The sequence below is a fragment of the Gymnogyps californianus genome, chromosome 3 (genome assembly GCF_018139145.2).
Source record: "Gymnogyps californianus isolate 813 chromosome 3, ASM1813914v2, whole genome shotgun sequence".
In the NCBI taxonomy this organism is placed as follows: domain Eukaryota; kingdom Metazoa; phylum Chordata; class Aves; order Accipitriformes; family Cathartidae; genus Gymnogyps; species Gymnogyps californianus.
Window position 1 is genome coordinate 1,747,887 of NC_059473.1, and position 17,910 is coordinate 1,765,796.

General features: G+C 40.5%; 1 protein-coding gene and 1 long non-coding RNA gene across 2 annotated transcripts in view; both read left to right on the forward strand.

Annotated features, from left to right (window-relative positions):
• Positions 1–554, forward strand: part of ACYP2 (acylphosphatase 2) — a 52,323-nt gene extending 51,769 nt beyond the window's left edge. The window contains exon 7 of the transcript XR_007766178.1: positions 177–554. The gene's annotated coding sequence lies outside the window, so the exon portion shown is untranslated. The remainder of the gene's footprint in view (positions 1–176) is intronic.
• A 1,268-nt stretch (positions 555–1,822) lies between these two features.
• Positions 1,823–17,910, forward strand: part of LOC127015019 (uncharacterized) — a 31,404-nt gene continuing 15,316 nt past the window's right edge. The window contains exons 1-3 of the long non-coding RNA XR_007766263.1: positions 1,823–1,969; positions 12,317–12,531; positions 12,833–12,968. This is a non-coding gene — a long non-coding RNA (uncharacterized LOC127015019). The remainder of the gene's footprint in view (positions 1,970–12,316; positions 12,532–12,832; positions 12,969–17,910) is intronic.

A 17,910-nucleotide genomic window follows, 5' to 3' on the forward strand; every position in this document is an offset into this window, starting at 1 on the left:
CACTGGTGTCTATTCCAGAAAAAAGGGACAATGCCCTTTAGGCTTTTGGAGACCAATTATTTTCCGGATCTGATACGCGTAGCACGCTAAAACCAGGCTGAATTAGAGGTGTACCCAGAATCCCTAGGTTTCTCCATTAGCTGAAAGGTAACCTGGCATTCACTTGTATTTGGCAGGGAGATAACAAAATAAACAATGGAGAGACCCAAGTTCTGTCCTCGGAGGCACTAACTTCTGTTCCGTTGGAATGCTGCCATGGACTTCAGTGAGAACAGTAATTGGTCATGCAACTGGAGGAACGCTACCAAGCAAGGAAATGCATTATTAATGGGACAGTGTTTGAGAAGTGGTAGATAAGATAAAGACACTAAGTCACTCTCTTGGTGCTGGATTTGTTTTTTCCTACTTACAGAAGTATCACTGTGGCTTCAGGAATGTTATAAAAGCCTGAACTTTGTTGCATGAAGTTCACCATTTGAAAGCATGCCAGGTACTGTGCTATCCTAAGCAAACAAGTAACTACCAATTTGTAGTTACAAAGTTGTTGTGCAAAGAGTGGGAGCAGAGGTAAGTGGATACATACAACCCTGCAAAGCACTAATAGCAATAATAAAATTCCAACTGAGGCATAGGGATGGTAAATAGAGCAGGAAGGGTGCAGGAACTGGACTTTTAAAAAGCTCAACATGGAGGAATTTACCTGAAGTTGTTTGTTTGGAGCTGCAGTCAATGGCATCACTGGAAACTAGTTCTTGGTGAGCAGCATAAACAGAAAAGGGCTAGATGGGGAAGAGAGTCTCAGCAGAAGAGGTCCTATCTTGAAGGACTTCTTGAGCTTGAGAAGGCATTCAGGAGCAAAAGCTCAGGAGATATGTTTGGAGCATGAAAAGAGGTCAAAATAATATATCAACTGATAAGAGAATCATCTGTTTAGATGGCAGCGTCTTGGTGCTCTGGGCAGATCACAGCTGGGGACATTTGAGACTTACTGTGAGTCTTGTACAACTGTTGCTGATGTTTTGTATTTTTTTCCTGTTTAAAAACAACTAGCATCATAAAATTTCTATGACATATACTGCTGAACTGTAAAACTAGTGTACCAATCTTAGTAGTACAAATCTTAGTACCAGGTAGGAAAATACATGTGAATTGTGATGTGTATCTCCAGATAAGGGAGGGGCTATAACAGTAATATCTTTTATCAGAAATAACCATGTCTGCAGTCTGGAAATAGGCAGACAAAAAATTTGCAGACCAAGTTAAAACTAATTAATGACCCGCTATATAACTGAGAGGAAAAAAAACCTGTTCAGTTATCTAAGTTTGCTGATACTTTCAAAACAAAATGATGACTAAATAGTAATGTGTACTCCAAAGAATGAGTGATATATGAAGATGAATAGGATTTAGGCACTATTTATCACAGTTAAGCCATAGCCTGAATACCATAATGCTGATTACTTAAATTCATTATGCAGACAGCATAATCTAGCAGTCAGTAATGTGCCTGTGAGAAGGAAGAAACTATTTCTATCATTTTAAACTGAATTGTAGGCACAGTGTGATTGAGTCTGTGCTTTCTCTTATTTCTAAGATATACTAACGTTTGTAACAACACTTTTGTCTGAAGCAAAGTCCATTAAACCCACTGAATTCTTACATTCTGCTGTTTAAAGTATTCAGAAGAACTGTGAAATTCACCACCACTGATGAAGGACCCATTTTCTACCTTCGGTCTTTCAGTAATATCATGACATTTAACCTAGTCTGAAGCTGATGTTTCTCAAACTGAGAAATGCATTTTTTTGATTCCTCTAGACTCTTAGCTCTTCAAGTTTGCTGGATCCAGATAAGCATGCAGTGTTTTGTGATAAATGCCTTCCCAAAGCTTTCCTGCCTAGAACCGCCAGATGAATAAGAAAATACTTAGTGCCTTTCAACTTCCGGTCACAGAACTACTTTATCAAAGGTAGGAAGTGTGATTTGCCAGATGTGTGGAAAGTAAGGCACAGAAAGGTTAAAAGTTTTGTTCTAGATAACCATTTCAGCTGTAAAAAGGGATCTTTACACCTTTGCAACTCTTAAACTTTGAGATTGTGAAGCTCACTCAGCACCAAGGTGCAGGTTAGGAATAGAGCATAGTACCTTCATGTGCAGGAACTTGAGCAAACCATTGTATGTTTGTACTTAATGGATATAGAGGTATGTCACTCTGTACATATAAGATGTGTTGGTGATGCTTGCATCATCTCTGTTTAAATAGCCAGCAGTGCATGGATGCACTTCCAGCTTCCATTTATGTGACCAGTCTTTGTCCTGTGGAATAAATAGTAGTTCATTTTTATGGTGTTAATACTCCTGAGATTGTTGTGAGCAGAGTGTTACAGGTCTGCACACAATTATTTGTGAAATTATCATGTATGAAATAACAATTTAGTTCTGACCTAGCTGTAAAATTTATTCTTTGCGTGGTAGGAAATGTTGCACTCCTGAGCTGCCCTTTTCTTCAGTGGAAATTCTGTGATATTTTGGGAAGAAAAGAAAAAAGGGACATTTTCTGAAATTTTTGGCTTAGTCAAGGTACATTTAAAATGTACACGTGTTCTGAATGAACTAACTTATTTGTTCTGAAAATACTGAGATGACAGTGCTGCTTATGAGAAATGCTTACAGGTTTTCAGCCAGGCAGAAAGGGCAGACCCTAATGAATAAGGCCTGCAGTGCTTACTTTGCTTCTTATACTATCTAATACTGAAGTAAATCAGCGAAGTGTTTTATATACACATGTAGGGTGAGTTGCAGTGACTGCTTTTAACCTTTCAGACAGTTTGTGATACTACTGAATGCTAGGAGCTATTTTAGTGTCTGATGCAAAGGCTAGTTAATCACTTTAACCCAACACTCTATTTGAAGATGCAGTACTAAAGAGAATGGGAAGAATTGCCGTACACCTAATGAACCCCTCTCATGCCAGCGGTGCAAAATTTCACCTTCTGTTTCTAGGTGATGTACTTTCCCTCCCCCTCAGCCCCAACCAGTTTCCTCTGAGTCATGCACATACCATCCTCTTTACCCTGTTAGAAAGAAATTAGTGAGAAAGGGAAACCATAAAGCCCAGTAGCAAATCAGCTTCCTATCTGGCAGCTCTGCTGACCAGCAGCTGTTTACCTCCGGGTAGCACTCTTCACTCACTGGCTGCTTTTTCAACTTTTTAGATAGTATACATAGAGTGTAGTGAATGAGATCACATGGGAAAGCTGAGATATTTTTTTTAATGTTCTCTTTCCTTTTTCCTAAAAGCCATGGCCAGGACTTACTTGCATTTTTTAAAAACTGTCTGTGGGGGAATGGAGACACTAAAAGCTGTAGTGGATATGATATGGCTGTGATAATTAACATGATTTGATACGCTCAATACAGACTTGCCTTGAAGCAAATCACCATAGAAATCCAACTCGTGTTTGGTCCTAGGGGAGAGGCCTGGATACGTTATTTTGTTTTGTAGCAAGCCCGTACGGTAAGGTTTTCAAGTGGTCTAAAGGAGACAGTCTGCAGAACCAGGGCCATTCTGCTAAAAATGCTACAGAATTATCAGTTCTGAAGAACTTTAGCAATAATGTACTGTATTTGCTGCCATCACTGCAAAGTGGAAGAGGAAAAAAATGGATTTTTTTTTTTCTCTGCTGCTACTGTAATATAGGAGGCATTAACTTCTGGAAACTAGGAGGCAGACTTAACCTTAGATTCTCCTATTCACTGAAATAAAGACAAGATGTCAGCTGAACATTGTTTAGCATCAAAAACCTGATGCAGCTAATAAGAGAAGGAAGGGAAAATACCCTCTGAATTTTAAAAATGTGCTTTAATTCAGACAGTAAACAACCACAAATCAAAGACTCGCAGCATTAGAAAAATACTTGAGTGACTTATTTAAAAGTAACCTGAAGCAACCACTAAACTAGTGCAATTGAAACAAGTATTCAGAAAGAAAAAGAAATCTCCCTGCTAACTATTAGAAAAATAGGTAAAGGGATCTTTTGAAGCAAACCTCTTTACTGATGCTGCTACCTCTAGTGTCAGTGTATCTTTTGTCTTGATTAGTACATGTAATACTTGCTGCTCAATGGTCATGGACTATTTGGTTATGCTTCTGTATATTACAATTGTTATAGATAATGCTTGTCTCAATGAGAGAAATCCTACCAATTTACTGCTTCACACTTCCCCACTAATTTATTTTTCCTCAAACATCTCTTTCCATGTTTTGAACATCTGAGCTGTGATCCATCTGTCTGTGACAGAGATGTTTATTCTTAGTCCAAGATGGAATTTCAGACTTCTGTTTCTTAGTTACCGTTTTCCTTCACCCAAGACCTATATATCTGGATGTATGATATGGACAACTTAAAATTTCAAGTGGAGCACCTTAAAAAATTGAAGCACCTTAAACAGTTCTAGGAGTCCTCTGAAGTATATTGCCGAACAGCGTCTCGACAGTAGCTGCAATGTAAAGTGTAAGGACTATATACAGGCTTTTCTACACTGAGCTGCTTCCATTTTTCTTTTCCAGTCCTTTGTTGCTTCATATCAGAGTTGTTATATCCTAACAGCTAATTCCGAGACACTCCCTTCTTGACAGTCTTTTTTAGTTCCCTTGAGTCTGAGGTCAGCTAGAGTTTTATAGTCGCCTAACTCCCAGAAACCTTTGTAGCTCTCCTCTCCCTCTGGGATTTGCCTTTCCATTTTATTTCAGGCTTTCACCATTGATACAGCTCCCTGTATAATGCTAATCCAGGAGAAGCCTTTTATTTCCCTCTGCTCCTCATTCCTCTCCTCTAGCTATTCCATTTTAGCTGATAGTGATCACTAACGGCTTAGGCTCCTGCTTGTGCTGTAGTTACAGTCTCTCTCAGAAGTCCTGCCTCAACAGCCACACTCCGTTGGATACTTGGGGGTGATACTTCCTGACAGCGTAACACCACTGAGGATTGCATTACCCAGGCATGCAGAAAAGAGAAAGTGCCTGTCTAGCCTAATAAAATAAACACATGAGTAGAAAAATACAAGCCAGAGGTAGGGCTAGGGCTGCACACTATTGGGCTTTCATCTGTTCAAATTGCTCTTCTCTTTCATCATGAAGAAAATTTTAATATTAAAATGTCAAGTCATGTATGCACAGGCGTAGGGAAATTGAATCTCAGAGCCGGCCAGTCAGTTTAAGGTCTGAGTCAAGTAAGTTTAACCCAAGAAAACAAAATTACGTGAACCCATCTTATTTCTTCTTCAACCCACTTTGCAGTAAATAGTGTTGTTAGGGTCCTGAAACTTAGCTATCCCTCCCTAACCACCTCTAGCTCCTTCCCTGAAGCCCCCACTAAATCCCTCTGTGAACACATCCTACAAGCCTTTCAGAGGCAATTGGCTTACAACAAAGTGGAAGCCCAGTGTGCCATCTCATAACTATTCTGCCTTCTCTTTAGGAAACCAGAATGACTACATCTTTCCACAAGATACCAAGCTTAGAAAGTTATTTTATTTTTAACTCTTAGTATAGATACAGTATGCAGTTTTCTCCATGCCTTCATATGCAGTGCTGATTTTCTGCAGTGCACCTGCTTAGATTTACATAAACATTACACTTGTGATTTGGAGGGGGACATGGATGGACAACAACTCTGTCACAGAGAACTTAAATCCACCTGTGATCAGGTAAGTGACTTCAGTGACACATTAAGGGCCATTTTCTTCAGATGCTGGCTGTAAATTTAAAAACCCAAACCCTGACATACCCCTTAGGGTATGCTTATATTTTCTTTAAAATGTGTTTGTGGGAAGAAATGGACAGGAAAACTTGAACTTGTGGCCTTGTCTATACTGAAGAAATTTACCAGGGAAATCTTTTTTCTGCAGGTGAGCTGTTAATGAAATTGATGATTGCATTTTTCTCTTGAACTTAAACTTATTGTCCCCTCCTTCTCAGATAAGTTATTTCTCAGGACTAAATGAGGGTTCTGAAGGAAGTACTGACTACAGTTGTCCAGTCACAAGAGGAGTAGCCTCTAAAAGAGTAATGCAAACTGAGGGTGGATGTGTGTCATGGTTCATGCCACAGTTAAATGTCTGATAAGGAATTAGAAGTTGAGTCTGGCTGTAGAAACATTGCACTGGAGGTCATATTCTTCCTTTTTAACTCATTTCTGCTTAGAGCTGAAACAGTAGCAAAGGTGTCTTTTGACATAAACTGGAATTACAGAAGAAATATTCTTAAGTTGCTTTTCCAAGGCTGTGAGCACCCACATACTACTTGAGAAGCATCGAATTAACTAGATGGTGATGCTTAGCAGAGTGCGGGAAGGTAACCTCACTGACTTCCTTACAAAGTAGTAGTGCAGCTAACCAGTGTGAGAAACTGAAAATGGTGAGGTCAAACAACTCAGCATGTGTAAGATCAAGAAACATGTATTATCCTAGATTCCATCCCTAACTGCTGAAGGGGGAGAAACATAATCTATCAAGGCCATTTATCTCAATCAATATATGTTCCTTCACTCTCCACAGTTGTGGCAGTCTGCATGAACAGTCCCCATTCAGCAAATGTTTCCTCACAGCCAAAGAGGAAGCCTCTGCTTAGTGCTCTGTATTGAGCTGATCTCCAATTCTGTACTAATTGCTGATGTGTTTCAGGCTAGGGTAAGAAATGGGGATATGAACTAACTGCATATACAAGTGAGAGGGAAGGCACGCTGGGGAGCAGGCTGGACTGAAGCCTTTGTTGGCAGAGCCAGCATAGGTGCTGCCATGCTCTCCTGTTCTCCCCAAGGCTCAGTCCCGTTTGTGTCTTGCTGCCTCAGGCTTCTGGGATGGGGCCTCCTAGCAACAGTGCACTAACAGCCAGGCTGGGGGGACATAGACAGAGCACTCACGGTCTTCAAAGTGCTCATCCCCCATCGCCTTCTGCTTGCAAACCCTCTCTGGGTCTTTCCAGGTGCCATGTGCCATACCCTGGAGATGTGCATGCTTCACAAGAGGAGGGAGGGCATCTCCCTGCCTGCTTTAAGTGCTCTTGCCAGTGCAGGGTCCCAGCTTTAAGCCCTCAGGAGCAGAGTGGACTGCTGAGATTTCCCACCCACCAGACCTGGGTCTAAAGTGAAGCAGTATAATGTTGTTATGGGGTAGAGTTCTGCTCTAGCATTTCCCAGTTCAGGGCTTCATGTCATTACTGGAGAGGTCGTTAGCTCTCAGAGGTGACTTGCAATGCAGAGAGCGATTCAGGTACCTAACTGAGGGCTGGCAGAGTCAGGAGCTTGGGATGGAAGACATACAGGGATGTGCAGGAGCAGGCTTAAGTCTTTAGGGTACATGGGGGTGTGTGTATGCAAAGCAGTTCTGCAAAGTGATGTCTCCGTAACTGATTATTTAGCCCTCTTGAGAAACAGGGAAGGTGGTCCAGGCTGTTGGCACTGCAATGCTTCTAGAACTTGAACTTGGCTGGCTGTGTGTGGTACCATATGCTGGGCCATAGAGTCATAGCCTGACTTCAACTGGGTGTTCTGCTCCTTGGGCTGTGGGTATTACATCGGGTCTCTGAGAAGCTGTAACTGTGTCTTGGACGAGCATCAGAATATGGGAAAGTATCTGTCACTTACAGTAGCTTTTCTTATGTGAACTGTGGAAGAAGTTGTAGATTCCAGGCATGAAACTGGGCACTGGTAGGCTAGGCAGTCTGTAAACAAAAAACCTGAACAAGCAGAAATAGAAGCAGAAGAGAAGAGAACACATTTGTTCCATAAACCTTATTGTTCAGCTAGGAGCTGAGGTTGAATTTCAAGAGCATTGTTTTGGGGCCTGTAATTGGGATTTTTTTTTCATATGGATATCTTTCTCAAAGGGACTTCCTCCATCAAACTAGCTATTTTATACCTTTTTCCTCTTTTTTGTTTAGACACTCACACACTGGATAAACACAGTTTCAAAGAGCTTTCAAAATCCAAAAGATGGGGACATTATACAAACTAATCTTACAAAGCGAGGTATTTCCTGGGAAAGCCTTCTAAAGGAATTTTTTTCATTAGCGAGTCCCTCATTACAGGATTAAAAGCTAAGCTCCTTCCTTCCTCATTTCTTCCACGAATTAGGTTTTCATAAAACCTTTTATGTGTTTTTCTAAGTACCACAGGTCTCACCTCTTCTGGCAGAAATATAAATGTTAATAACACTAATTATTTTACAGTAATCAACTACATTTAGGAACTTTGGCTAGGAAAATCTTTCCTTGGAAAGTATAGGAAATCCTCCTTTTTCAGTTTTTTACTATGATATACTAAGTGTAGTTGAAAATATTCAGGGCCATATAGCAGATGAATTTCATTGACTTCAAGTCATAGGTCTTGCAGAATAACCCTGTTTTGGCCTTCTGAGGTCTTGCCTACTACTTCTAATACTGGTATTTTGAGAAGGGATTTAACTTTGTAATGGAAACTTGGGCCTATTAAATCCCCAGATCTGGCAAGTAGTGTCCACAGGTGAACCCCAGATCCTCTGGAGATGCTCTTATGTCAGGACTTTCCAATGTGGGGCCAGTGAAGGATCCTGAAGAGGGAGAAGGCAACAGATTGTCCTGACTCTGAGGGCTCGAAGTTGGCATAAAGGCATTCATCTCTTTTGCCATCTTTTGTGTTCCTGTATGACTGTAGGATGAGATTGCTTCATAACAGAACTCTTCTTTAGCAGACAGGCAGGGAGATGAGTATCAGGTCAAAAAGGAAAAACATCTGCTGGAAGATTAACGAGCAGATTATTGGCCAGGCTTTTTCCACTTCATTATCTCTGCCTTCCACAGAAGTTGTCACTGCAATCCTGGTGATTTACTATGGAGCAGAAGGGAGTCGTCAAAGCAGGACTGAATTCTCTAGCCTGTGAGCTGGACCTCGGGGTCCAATCACGCATCTAGTAACTGCATCCAGGGAAAAGCTTCTATTTGGTGACCTCTGAAAGTGCGTGGCCACCATTATGGTAATGTTTTTCTCTTGCCACAGACCTCTGTGGAGACTTCTGTGCATGTCCAGAATTTGAGGGGAAAGGCAGAATAATGGACAACAAACGACTAACTGTAAACCAAAAGAAAGGTGAACCTCTTCTAGGCCCTTTTCTTTCCCTGTGAAGGTAATACAGGTAATGCCTATATTATATCCAGGTTGTTATATAACAATAGTTAACCTAATACAGTTCCAGACTTCTGCTCTGCCTCATCCAGTCTCCTCCAGTTAAACTGTAAATGAACAAAAAAATGAAAAAGCTAAAAATACTCCCAGGAGTAAGATCCCAAGAATGTGAATACTCATTTTTTATCAAATCAGAGATATGTGCAAGATGTATAGAAGTTGGAATACATAAGGTTTAGCAGCCTGAGAACTATGGATGATGTAGAAGTTGTTGATGAATGCTGAGCGTGTAGGATCCAAGGGCTTACCCTCAGTAGTGGCAAAACATGCACAAGAAAAAAAGGTTTGTGCATCCAATAGAAGCATAGAATTCCTGATATGAAAACATCTGAATTCCAGTAAAAAGGTCGTTTGTCTTGTAGTCTGTATCTAAAAAAATGCTGGTCAGTGCCTAATGTTCTTACGGGTTTCGTACTGAGATAATTTCACCCAGTGACAAGGTTGCGTTATTGCTTCATTTAGGACTCTAGAACAAATGGAAAAAAGAATAACAGTTAATGTAGACTTTCTAACAACTTTGTTAATATAGCTGACTTTCTAGACAGAAAAAACATGGTAGTGCAAATTAACGTTGATTTACAAGCAACTGATGCAGTAATTCCTGGGTAATGTGAGAACATACAAGTAAAACTAAAAAAGATGGCACTGGTTCAAAAATTGGAAAGTAGGTAAAGAGCTGATGAAAGGAACAGTGAGTTGTATGGCAAGTACTGGAAAGTTCATCAAATTCAGTCTTACTGGACTCATGTACACACATACACGTGTGTATGTTCAACATTAACATTGGGAAGAAGTGAAAATGTGCTTATTTAAGAGACATAATTTGGAGAGAGTGTCAGGATGATGAACAGAAAGAGCTGAATGACCTGAAAGACTATAGTAATAGAAATATCCACTCCTATGGAGCACTGTATGAGGTCTTCACACAGACAGAGAAGTGTTAATGCTATTGTACTGTGTGCAGTCTGACAGTTGAGACTGTACAAGATGTTCAAGAAATTGAACTGGAGCAGGTTCAGTTGGGGTGAGTACAATAATCATAGGATGGGAAAGCCAAATTTGGGAGAGGAGAGAACCTGTCTTTTTTTTTTTAAACCCATTCAAAAAGAAACAAAAGTATTAGAGAATGTTGTTGGTATTTCTGCTCATGTTATAGGGGTAAGCACTCAGGGCCACAGAAGAAAGAATAACCAATTTTAGCTAAAGGATAATACTTGGATAAGAATGACTGGGCCTTTATTGGCTTAAGACATCGATCACTGAAAATGAGGTGGCTTTTGACTTTTCTGAGCAGTGAGGCTCTAGCATGACAAGAGCAGGAGTAATGGGCAAAACCTGAATATTAAGATAGTTAGTGAATGCATAAAAGGGATCATATGGCAGAGTTGCCTGCAATAGCAGGTTTGTTTGATCAGGATGTCCTATCAATGCTATGTTCCTGAGGCCCTAAAAGAATTTATGTATATTGTATATGTAAATATAAATAGGTATGGGCATGGCTAACTTACAATCAAAAGTGCCTGATAAGCAACCCTGAAATGACACACACTGCTGTAGCTACATGTCGGGAAGTCACTAAAGGAAATGTTGTGATCTGTGCCAAGTCCAGAACAATCTGTTAATAAAAGATGTTTATTTGTAAGTAGAATTGGTATGTAAAATAAAACTAGACTGGAAACTTTTCAGAGAGCTGATCCCCTTCTTCCATCAAAGACAATGGAAGAAATTGCTTCTTTGAGAGCTAAATGAGATTTTTAGGTGAAAGACTGGCTTTCCACCATGTATTTGCATACGGGGTGACAGGTGACATAGGGCCCAGTTTATATGACAATCAAGCACAGGAATAAGGCTAACAATTACTTTGATGTTTCAGTACAAAAGTGTGCTGTTGGAAACTTAACAATGTGAATTTTTATTGGCTCTTTATCAGTTGAATATTCTGAGACAAGAAACTGACATGTCGGTCTCTGAAGTTGATTTCTTGTCTATGACTTCAAATTACAGCATACATAAGACTTTTCCTTTCTTATCAGAAAACAGTGTTTGGTTTTGATGGAGAGCATTTCTTTTTTTAAACATTAACTATATATTTCAGTATCAGTTCTATTCTGCTTATCACTGTAATAAAAGTACAGTTTACTATTTCCTTGAAATGACTGAACTAGCTGGGTGAATGTTTTGTAGTAGAGAACTATTTCCTTTTGTAACTTAAGTACTTAATTGCTTCTAATTCGTTTCTATTGAAAAGGAAGGTCGGATCAAAATGATAGACTGCAGAGGAAAGGCTGGAAAAGACAATGGTAACAGCATATTATTAATGTGTCAATAGTATGATCAGAGATGTCATTATGGGGTGGCACAAAGAAAAACGAGTAGGACACTAAGAAGAACATCTGGGAAGAGTCAGAGAGGCGATTGAGGGATTCTGGGAAAGATTACTAAGATAAGTTGAAAGAAACCGCCAGCAAGCAGAATCGGAGAAACAGTATTTGATGAGGCAATAGAGACCTCAGCTAATCAGTGTCCAAAGCAGCTGATAGGAATAGTCAAAACCTTTGAAATTAGCTGTTAGCAAGTCATTATCTCTTGAGAGAGCTGGCACAATAGCCAGATCAAAAAAAAAACACCCACAGAATTGAATCAGGAATAAAACAGTGAACAATGTTTTCAAATCTCAAAAATAGGCAATCCAGTCCAGGAATTTGGATCAGTTTTGTGCCTTCAGGATCAAATAGTAGATGTGAATGAGTCATATTCTTAATTTAGAAGAATCAAGACATTAACACTTTCACTGCAACTATTTGTACAACCTGACCTTCATTTCTCTAGTATGACTCAGGAGTAACTGGAACAAAATTAGTGTGAATGAGAACAGAATCTAATTTTTGGCATTTGCTGAGACTTAAACCCAGATTATACCAGAATAACTCCACTGAAACCTTGTTCTGGTTTCAGAGCAGTGAATAATATGCAGGGCCTACTGACTTCTTAACTGATACATTTTTTCATTTGCTTCATATAAACATGTTTCACTATTATCAATGAGTATATGTATTGGTGTAAAAATTTCTTCCTTGTCTGCTTTTGTCTTTCAGCCCAAATACTTATGGAATGTTTAATATTGACGTGCCAGAACTATGCACAAGAATTGTCAATGGAGACTTTATATCTCTCCCAAGTAAACACTGCTCATGTTCACCAGTGGCGCAATAATCCCCAAGCACATTACACAAGATTAATTAGCTCCAATGTAAGGTTGCTAAATGAGCCAATATACTATATGGGAGCAAAAGACACCAAGACAAAACAGGTATGAACAATTTGTGCTTCCTCCTTCAGTATTATAGTAGGTATGTATGTGGCATGAAATAACCACAGTAAATAATTCTAAATATCTGAATGAGACCATCAACCTTAGAGCAACCCATAATTAAGTTTTAAAATGAGTTTGGGACTTTATGTAGCCACAGAATTTATTTCCTTAGAGGGCTAGCATTAGGTGTCAGAATGGGCTTAGCAGTAGTGGCAGGGTGCGCTTTAAAAACACTGTAATAACAGCAGCTTTGTGTTTAGCTGTGTACGTGCAATTTTATCTTCTTCTGATTTTAAAGCATCATTGGTGGCCAGCCGAGGAGTCCCACATGTATCATTATACTCCACCGAATTACAGAGCACCCAAAGAACTGATCTAGTCTGCCTTGGTTTTGCCAGCTGGGTTCAGTCAGCAACAGCCTTCATGTGGAAGAGGTGAGAACCCTCAAAGTTTTTCTCTAATATTAGATAATGTTACCTGACTGGATTGCACTGGGTACGCTGTCAAACAGTTGCTATCTGCCAACAGATTTGTAAGTTGTATTTTTCAGTTTTGTCTACGTTTAGAAATAGCAAATAATGTCCATTTGTCAAAGTACACTTTACGGGGAGCACCTGTCTGCAGATATGATTTTTGTCTCCTTACAACAGTATGTGTTAAGAATTACCCTACTGATACCATTTGAAGTGTTTCCTTCTGACTATCTGCCATCCTGTGTAAATAGCTATAAAAACTGAATGCCTCTGCTAGCAGAGTTCAGCCGTTAAATAACTCTCTATTAGTAACAACTGTTCCTCTGGCATGTAGAAAACAAACCTTTTTGAGTTATCACATGAGAAAATACTTCTATTTAAAAAATACGCATCCGGAGGCTGTAAGACTGTAAGAACCTTCCTTCAGCTATTTTAATGTATAGATACCGGATACTATTTTTGAGAGCGCTTGACTGAATTCTGCTGTCAGAGGACAATTGTTTGCAGTGTCTGCTTTAGCTGACTGAATGTCCTCCTGCCTGAGTGCTTGCTTCTAGCTGCTGCACCGCACTTTGCAGCACAGACTAACACAGTGCTAGTGAAGGGCTGTCTCACCAGGGCTCAAGGCAGGCAGAATACATTCTCTTGTCCTTTTTCCCAGCAGTCTCTAAAGCAAGTTAATGAGAGCAAGTCTAGACCAATTTTTAAAAAACTGCTCAGACAGGCTCTCTCCCTCTTGCTAGTGTTTTGTCAGCATAATGACTGGCGTTTTATTCTCTGCAAGTAGGGCATTTGGGGATCTAAGTCTTCCATAAAATCAGACTTATGTGAGGGGGACAGACTCATCTAAAAGCACGTCTAACAGGTGAGCTGACTGGCTGGAAAAGCAGTACTGGTTAAATGTGTCCCTCTATGTGCCTGGTACCACTGTATTATCAGCAAGTCAACTCAAACTGCTGCTGCTGTGATTTTCATCACTTATTTTTATAAGAAGAATTTGCTGGAGAGCAGCTGCGATTCTGCATTTCTTAACTCCATGCATATTTATTGAGGCAACTGGTTAATGAGCCAACACCCTCACTGACTATGCCAGGAGGATCGCAAGAGACTGCCGTTGTCACCAAAGGATATCCCAAGAGAGCAGTGTGGCAAGCATGTAACAGCACTCTTGAAGACCAGAGTGTTATGGCTGAACTGTATTGTCTTCAACAAAAAAAAATTTGTCATGTGAATTACTATTTTAATGCCAGAAAACACTTTGAAACACAACAGATTATACTCTGTTTAAGAACCCAATATATTTTCTCAACTATCAGAGCCTGATACGCTTGAAGTAAGTATAATACTATTCTGATGCTCTGAGATGCTCAGTTTCTGTGGGCTAATAGGAAGCTCACATTTTCAAGTCTGGAGAGAGAGGGGCTTCCCTAGCTGGCAATTCAGAGCAATCTGCGATGTGAAGGGAATAGGGCAGAGATTATGTAGTGCTAAAATCCTTCCAAAAAACCTTGGCAATTATAGTAATTAAAAGAGAGGAAGAAGGGGAGATGTTTCCTTGAACAGAGGGACAATTTCTTGTCTGCCCTGGTTTAAGGAAGGGAGGAGCTGCTTGCTCAGGGCTCTTTCTCTTTAGTAGTTGATGAAGCAGATTCATTCTGCAAGATACTACAGAGCCACAAGCAAAGGTGATGCTGGCTGGGCAGATCTTGGAGCTCCAAAGGTCTCTGGCAGCAAAAGGAGGACAATGGCATTCGAAGAAAATTGGTTTTTTATGTTACAGTAAGAGCTAGCATGTGCTGGCTTTCTTTCCTCCAAGGTGAGAGGGGAAGGAGAATGGCAGTTGTTGGCTCTTTTTGTCTGCTAGTGGAGGAGAAGAAAATAGAAAAAGAATGTCACGATACAGATAGGTACAAATCTTTCAGCAAATCAGTACTCTTGACTCTTCAGGGGGTCTCTGTCCAAGCATTAGCATATAGGAGTGAAAGTTAGAGACAACAGTTAGATAACTCATACGTATGGTTTTTGATATATACAGTATCACTTGGTGTTAAGAGATCAAATAGCTGTTGTTGTAACCTAACTGCTGCAAGCTTTTTGTGTAGACCATTTTGCATTGAATCTATAGCCGAATGTGAGTGAGCGAGCTATGAAACAATGTTTTAAGATTTACTGTGTATAGCTAAGCTTCTGTAGCGGAAAATAAAAAGCCACATTTGGAACCATGACAACTTTTGCTAAGCGCTGAGGAGAAGGGTGAAAGAGACAATTAGGGAATTACTTTCAGTTTTCTCATTCTTTCTGCAGCAAAAGTTAGAGCTGTTGCAGAGATGACTGGTGAAATTTAGAATGGCTTTTGAGTGTGGTGGTTATGTCTGCCTTTACCTGAAGGATCCTGAAGTCTGTCACACTCTTCCAGGTGTCATGTTGCCCAACTTAGTGACCTAAACATGTGCTGAACACAAATAACATGTACCCTTGTGGCAGAAATCTTTTGGGCTTTTCTAGGAAAGATCTTGGCTCTCTTGCCTGTTTGATGCTGGCCATCTGTCAAGGCAGATGGAAGTGGCCTGTAACAGAATGCTGCGTTCATCCATCCATGTCCAAGGAAGGAGAATGCTCTGAAGTGCAAGCCCTTCCCCTTGGCAGTACCAGTTCACTGATCCTAATATGACCCTGGTCGTTGCTCCATGGCTTTGATCAGTGATTTTTGGCCTTTGTGGGAGCCCTTAAATAGACTTTGTTTGTATCCCTGGAGACTGCAGCATTACCACTTTAGTACAGTCTGGAGCCCCAAATGGGAGACTTGTGGAAAGCTTCTGTGGAGGTACAGATAGAGAAGACTTGAGGGGAACCTGTTTCACTGATGTCAGCCAAACTGCGGAACAAATATCATTCTATTAAGTTCCGAGTGGCTTATCCAAGCACTGTTTCCCATTGAGAAAGTTAGGATAATCAGCTTTTTTGTGAAAGAATCAAAATGATCAACTGAAAGCAACAGCATTTACACAGTTAATGGTTGGATCTCAGTCTGTGCTTCATCTATTGGTGAGAAGCAGCTTGAGCAGTCCTGCTCTCCATAGCATGGTCTCTGGGCAGTGTGGGTTTGCTGTAGTAGCTCCCGTGTAACTCCATTCCCCAACAGTCAGTGGGGGGCATGGCAGGGACAAGGGGTTATGACTGATCCTGGTGATTTTCAGCTACTGTGACAGCAGACTGGGGCCACAGAAGATTGATAGAATCTACTCTAACTTGCACCCTGAGACCCGGCTGCTGAGCAGTCTCAGGACCGAGAGCAAGTAAAGGGCACCCTTGTGCCCTTTACCCCCTCAGATACAGTTGAGCAATGCTTAACACAGCTGAATGTCTGGCCCTCCCAGACAGATACAATAACTAGTCTATGAGAATGTTCATACCAATTAAATCTTATCATCAAATCATTCTGTTCCATCACTCCACTTAATTAGCCATGGTCTTTGGTATTTCAGCAATGCTATACCATGCCAAAAAATGAAAGTATTCTTTGTGTGGTACACACCCAACAACTGCCTGTCTGCCAGCTAAAGTCAGATCAACAAATATTTCTCCTGTGCCAGAGCAGTATCTGCTGGAAAATGTAATTGCCCACTTCTGGTTTTTCAAACCAAAATGAGTTAGAGGCCATGGTCTTTTCATCTGGGCTGTCAGCTTTTATTATAGGAAAAGCAAGCTGGTTTCTCATCAGCTGTCTTGTGGGTTCTGTGTGACTCATCACAGTTTATGTTCACAACTAAAACACAGTTCCTCAAGTGTTATTTGTTAATGTGGCCTTTCTGTTTACAAAAGATAAATGCAGAAAGACTGTAAAGGAACACAAATTAACTACTAGTTCACAGGCAGCAGCAGATCAGAGCTACTACCTAGATCCTTGTCTGCAGAAGGGCCAGTGACTTTATGAATGTATATTAGGTGAGGGTCTGACCTAATTTTATGATTGAAAACATCCAAACCCAGGCAGATCATCACATCCTGCTTTTAGCAAGAAAGGGCCTGGATTTGGCAACCTGTGCTCTAAATGACTGGATTTTTTTTTTCTCCTTTCATTTGAGCAGCTCTTGTGACTAAGTGTGGATGAGGAGCTCTATGGCCTACAGAATCCAGCCTGGAAGAGCCCATCAACAAATGGCAGTGAGGGGATGCGTTAGGAATGAAGTCTCAAAACAGTATAAGGGTTAGTTGCCTGATACCCACAGATGTTGAGACCCGTTTTTGCTGCCAGTGAGAAAGTGGCTACTAACCTACCTGTGACAAGAAATCAGTTTATTCAGTGGAAATACAATCTATTTTAATAGCACCACCACAAATCTGTGCTATGCCATCTGAGGCATTTGTCAGATGTGACAAGGCACTCGGCCTATTTTTGTCATGTAGCAAATCCTTTTTCCTATTCTACTTGGGGCTAAGTCCCATCCTTAGATATGAGCTCACTCCTCTCTTTCACTTACATGGAAATGTTGGGCGTACGACTGAAGGTAGAATTTGGCTGTGATCTGAATAGATGACATCTGTAATCTTCTTGCAGATAGGGGACCCAAAGGACACAAACAGGTGCTGGTAAACATCTAGCCTGCATAGATGCATTTGTAAATCCTACGTCGCGCTTGTCTGCATCTTCACGTGCCTCAATACATTTGAAAAATCTGCCTTTGAGACTTGTGTTTGTCCTTGCAGGAAGGCCATACAGAGGTGGAATTTGAGTCTTTCTCTTGATTGCCCATATAGGACCTTCATCATCATAATAGTCTTCCTCTTGCCGAAAAGCCCCATTGATGGTTTCTGTCTGCTGTACGTTACAGCTGGATGTGCTTCTGCCTACTTGCTCTCCGTGTGAAAGCCTCTCCTTCTATAATCCATAGAAGAACTAATT